The sequence below is a fragment of the Nematolebias whitei genome, chromosome 2, assembly GCF_014905685.2.
Source record: "Nematolebias whitei isolate Nwh7 chromosome 2, NemWhi1, whole genome shotgun sequence".
NCBI lineage: Eukaryota > Metazoa > Chordata > Actinopteri > Cyprinodontiformes > Rivulidae > Nematolebias > Nematolebias whitei.
The window spans coordinates 48,311,830-48,317,690 of NC_056499.1; the positions used below are offsets into that span (position 1 = coordinate 48,311,830).

The 5,861-nt window shown below is 42.4% G+C and overlaps 1 protein-coding gene across 1 annotated transcript in view; it reads left to right on the plus strand.

Moving 5' to 3' along the window:
• Positions 1 to 4,857: 4,857 nt before the first annotated feature.
• Positions 4,858 to 5,861, plus strand: part of c1qtnf4 (C1q and TNF related 4) — a 101,797-nt gene continuing 100,793 nt past the window's right edge. Inside the window, exon 1 of the mRNA XM_037692130.1 lies at positions 4,858 to 4,903. The gene's annotated coding sequence lies outside the window, so the exon portion shown is untranslated. The remainder of the gene's footprint in view (positions 4,904 to 5,861) is intronic.

Below are 5,861 nucleotides of genomic sequence, written 5' to 3' on the forward strand. Positions count from 1 at the left end.
TCATCTTTTCATCCATGAATGAATCCATCTTCTCTCCATCTATTTGTCTCTATAAGTGGCACGGAGCACTAATAAAACATAATATAAGGAGACGGGAAATGTCACTGCAGGCTCATTGCTGTACCTTTGTTTTTTACAGATGAGGCGAGCGTTTTATTAAAACGGCTGCCTGAAGCTGCTTCACACCACATCACCGTCTCTGAAAACAAGTTCTTATTCTAATCCTCGTTAAATTCAAAATAAAGCTTGTTGTTGTGTTGAGGATAAAATGTACCCATTATTTCCTGCATCTTCTCTGAAGACAGTGTATTTAGACAACATCCAATGGTGCTTGGCCATTACATTTGCAGCAGATGCTTTTCTCTCTAATTAACGCCAGCAAAGACAACTCTGACATTCAGGACCAACAGAAATGTAAGCGCTCTCTTCACCACACTCACAGACGCTGAAATCAAGTCACGGGCGCTGCTCTTCTCCCTGCTTGGCACATTTACACAAGCTTTAGGTTAATTGGATGATCTTGAGTGGCTGGAGGAGTTGATGATGAAGAGGAAGCAGAGAGACACTAAGTAAAAAAAAACTGAGCGAGATGTTGAGCTGCACAAAAAACAATAAAGGGGTAGACGAGGAAAGGAAAAGGACATTGAGACCAATTTGATGCTTTTTCTGGTCATTAGCTGAACGCTGTGGTGGGTCATTAGCTCAGTCTGTCCTGTCAGCTGGTCTCATGATGCAGGAAGAAGAACACCTGCTGAAGGTGGCAGATGGCAGAATAAAGAGCCCAGAAATAGAAGCCCGTTAGAGGCAAGGTAGCTGATTCAGCCTCTGCTCTGTTTGTCTAATTAATCATTTAAAACAATGTCATGTTGAGTGTCATCACTGACTTAATGATACTTAAACGAGAGAGTAGCTGTTAACATAAATATCAGTATCATCAATATTTAAGACTAGTTAATAACAAATATTCCTTGTATTAATATGTATCCAGTCTTTACTGCATGTGATGGTGGGACTTTGTTTGATCCAGGTTTAACCAGTTGGTTTTGTCAGACAGCACTAAATCAGTGCAGGGGGAGACAGTACAGCTGCACAGTGTAACCATCATACCACAGCAAACACTGAAGACGTGACAAAAAAGTGGCGTTGGAAAGTTAATGCGTCATCGCTCCTCAAGGTGGGATTTCTCATTAGCCTAAAGAAAACGAGTGAGTAGGCTCAATGATCCAGGTGAATAAATCACAAAAAAGTTGAATCGTGTCATCTGGACAGATTATTTTTGGAAGAAAACGTTTCGTCTTTCATCCGAAGGACTTCATCAGTCTGAAGTCTGCCAACAAGAGCTGATGTATTAAACAGCACCTTATTGACATGTTTCAAACCAGTCTGCTGTGGAATTCCCAGAAACTGGCTTTACACGTGTAAAATTGAGGCTCATCAGTCTAAAACAATCGATCATCAGTGCAAGCAAACTGTTCAGATGACATGATTTAACTTTTTTGTGTTTATTCACCTGGATGATTGAGCCTACTTACTCTTTTTCTTCTTAACCATTGGCCACATTGTCTTCAGGCTGGTTCGGTGAGTAGTAAGCAGCCATTTTGCCTATAACATTTGATTGTTGTGCACTGATTATTGATTGTTTTAGACTGATGGTCCTCCAGTTTGCACCTGCAAAGCCAGTTTCTTGGAATTCCACAACAGACTGGTTTGAAACATGTCAATAAGGTGCTATTTAATACAACAGATCCTGTTGGCAGGCCTTTGTGGCAATGTGATTATAAAAAGTCATAATGATTATTAAAATAAATCTGGATTGTGTACTTTCAAAAGTAAATGGAGCGGCTGTGGCTGAGTGGTTAGAGCAGTCGTCCATCAATGCGAGAGTTGGGGGTTTGACTCCACCAGCAGTCACGTGTCAAAGTGTCCCTGGGCAAGACACTGAACCACTCATTGCCTCCGATGTGTGTCCCATTGGTGTGTCAATGTGATAAAGCATTGATTAGTCTTTGTAGAGATCTAGTAGAGTGCTGTATGAATGGGTAAATGAGGACACAGGTTGTAGCGTAAAGAGCTTTGAGTGTCTTAATAAGATAGAAAGGTGCTATATAAGTACAGTCCATTTACCATTCATACATGGAGTCCACATCCAGTGGCTTTATATTTATTTTACGTGTGTTCGTTGAAGATTTGGTCACAGGTTTCTTTACATCCACTGGGTCAGTTGTTGGGAGTCAAGTCAACACGCCTTCCAGACGCCTCTCTGGAAAACTGGGATGGATAGATCACGTCTCTTCAGACAACAAGGAATTCACACAGAATGGAGTGGAGGTGTTTTATCTGTGACTATAAAACACAAGTTTAAAATTCTTGAACTCAAAAACAAAAATGGAAAAGCAGAAACTGAACTTTTTTAAATGAAAATTTTAACGCTTAAACTCAGAAAGCTCAGCAAAGGTTTGGCAGACATATTTTTTAATCAAAGTCTTAGAATTTAATTTTTTTTGAGCATGCAAAATAAAAAAAAAAAGACAAAACATAGAGCAAATCCCACCCCCCATCCCTTCCCTCCCACACCAGATCAGTCACACACTGACAAATGAATTAACAGTCATTGACATGTTTTCTACGTACAACATGAATGGCTGCAAACTGTACCAAAACCTTTGAGCAGAACCTTTCAGGGTTTATCTGGTTGTTTCCAAATGAATATGATACATCACTTCTCTTATCCAATGAGCATATGCTGGGTGGGTGGGGGTGGGGGGTCCTTCCAACTGCACAAAACAAGTCTCCTGGCCCGGATCGTGGTTAGGGGGCCAAGAAAGAGCCAAAAGCAATCACATCCTTCTCGTACTTGCTGAAGGACGTAGCCACAGGAACCACCCCAAACAGTGAGATGAGTGGTAATGGATGCATAGTTTTTGCACATATCCCAGAGAAAGTCCCAAAAATAGATTGCCAAAAGGTCTGGAGTTTGGGACTGGTCCAGAATATATGCAGGAGTGTAGCTGGAGTTTGTTTCCAATGATTACATGCGGGGTCCAAGTCAGCTTTGATCTTGGACAGCTTGTCTTTGGACCAGTGCAGCCTGTGCACTACCTTGAATTGAATGACAGCGTGTCTCAGACAGATTGAAGATGAGTAAATGTTCTTAATGATCTTTCTCCAGATTGAGTCTGATATGGGTTCCTCCAAGTCCGTTTCCCATTTCAGTTTAAGGGAGTCAAAACTGGACTCATGGTATGAACTGAGCAGTGTATAGATCTTGCTGAGGACCCCCTTAGTATCAGATCTGCATTCCAAAGTCTTAACCACAAAATGTTTAGAGGGTACAAAGGATAACAATTAGAGTTAGACCTTACAAAATGTCTCAACTGTAGATATCTAAAAAAAAACTATGACGTGGACATTAAACTTCTGTACCAGCTGCTCAAAAGAGGCAAGTCTACCATCAACATAGAGATCATATAGTGAATGTAACAGAGACACTGAACCTAATTCCTTTAGTTGTTTGTAATTAGTGCCATTCTCCTGGTTGTTCTGTGGTTCTGTGTGAAGTCCTCCAAAACTCATAGAAATTAGTAAAAAGAACATCAAGGTTCATGCTCAATAATCCAGGTAGAAAAATCCAACAAGTTGTCAGGTCCTCTATACAGTTTCTTTTTGCTGAAACATTCCATCTTTCATTCAAAAGACTTCAGCAGTGCAAGAAGCCACAACAAACTAAGTCTTATACTGTACATAGCACTGGTTGATCCACTATGTGAAGGTGTTATTTATAAGACTGAGTTTGTTGTGGCTCCTCTGACTGCTGAAGTCTTCTGAATGAAAGGCGAAACGCTTCAACAAAAATAAACCGTCCAGAGGACCTGACTTAACTTTGTTGGAGTAAAATGAACCCTCAGTCAGTGTTTGAGACATGCGCTTCACTCCTGGTCAGAGCTGATGCATGCTTCCAGTCTGACATTAGCTCTGTTTAGCCACATTGCGCTGCCCACTCCTTTATTTCTATATCTGTGTGTTGGCCGAAGCACAAAGAGCACGGCAGTTTGCCGAGGAGCATCCTGTAAGCTGAGATGCACCAGAGCACGGCAGCCTGCCAAGCATTGGCCAAGGAAAGCAAAAAGCACAGGAGGGATTTAGTCAAGTGCTCATTTAAATATGAGTGAGCAACAGACTGTTGAATTTGAATGAGATTATAAAAAGAAGACTGAGTGGGATGAATTTCAGTTTCAGGGCATCGCATGTATTCCCTGTTTTTTGTGTCTTCACCCCTCACTCCCTTCGCCTCACCCACCAGCCTCCCAGTGGTGAGATAATGACTCCCGACAATAAGCAGGGGGGAGGAAGTTGTCAACTCGTCACCACAGTGGTTCTTACGGCACATGGCTGCTCCTCCCCGCCAATTTATCTGTGAACACACCAGCAAACAGGATCTGGGTTAACAGAGCATCATATCTGCGTGCAGCTTCCACTGCAGTGGTACGCATTGCACCTCTGAAACCTCCTCATCAGATCCCAACCTTCACAGCAAAACCATTCCTACATAAATATAAATATTGTGTTTGTGTGTGTGTGTGTGTGTGTGTGTGTGTGAAGGTGGGGTGTTTAGGGAGCCTTTGGGGCTGGCTTTATAAATCTTCAAAGCTAACATCAGCAGCAGGTGGAGGGAAGAAGGGGGGAGTATGAAACAGATGGCGAAGAAACAGTGATGGGGGATAAAAAAACGAACTCGGAGGGTGGGAGAGCAGATTGAGAGAGGCAGAGAGGGGAGGGTGGGAAGAGAAAAGAGGTGGGATGAGAGTAAAGAAGGAGGGGAGATTCATCCAGTGAGACAGAAGTTTCAGCACTGCGCTTCAACACACAGCCAGGACAGAGCAGAGGATAACCAGCATCCATACAGGTGAGGTGTTTCCTCTTTTTTCTGGCAGGTGACTTCCTAACCTTTCTACATGCTCAAAGTGGACGTTCAGGTGCAAGTTTGGATTTAAACAAGTTCAGGTGCAGCTTGAGTCGAGAGTGTAAAAGCATGGAGTGTACATACTGGAGCATTAGCCAGGGGTTTATGGTTCTTATTGACCATTCACAATGGGCTTTTTTATCTTTAACAAGTGCAAGAGCAGATTTTCTGGATGAGCTACAAGACGATGTAAGTGTCACTGTTGTATTCAGGGATGATTTGAAAGTGCTGGTGGGAAAGCACTGTGCTGTTTCCATGAGCATTCAGCAGTCAAGCCACATCTGAGCAGCATGCATTATTTATCTGCACTGATCTCCAGAAACAGCGATACCGCTACAGGGACAAATAGAGAAATGTATACGGTGGAAGTGTGAAGATCCTAGGTGGCAACAACCTGCATATTTTATCTATTCATTTGAGCCATTTGACATCTCTGGGACATCTTGGCACAATAGGTCACTGCCTGTTGTTAGAAGTATATCCTGTGGATTATTTATCTGTCATCACTGCAGAGGAGATATCAGTGATTCCCTGGCAGAAAGAGACGGTGAAAAAGGCTGAGGTGTTGAGATGTCGCTTATCTTCAGATTAGAGGTCCACTCAAAGGAGCGTGACTGTTTTTGTCTGCAAATACAGTATCTTAATCCATATGAGTGTAGCACATGGCTTGTTGCAGGCTACAAACTGATTGTGTGGCTCAGTGTGTGTCCTGGACACACATACGCTGGTGTTCATTACAGCATCTGTAAGTGTCTGAATCCAGATGCTTGTCCAGCTTCTACTGAGGGCTCATCACAGCTGCTCATGTCATAGGAGGAGGCAAAAAAAAAAACTAAGATTAATGTGATATAAAAACACCACAACATCACCCTTTATTGTGAAGTATTGGTGTCCTTCACCC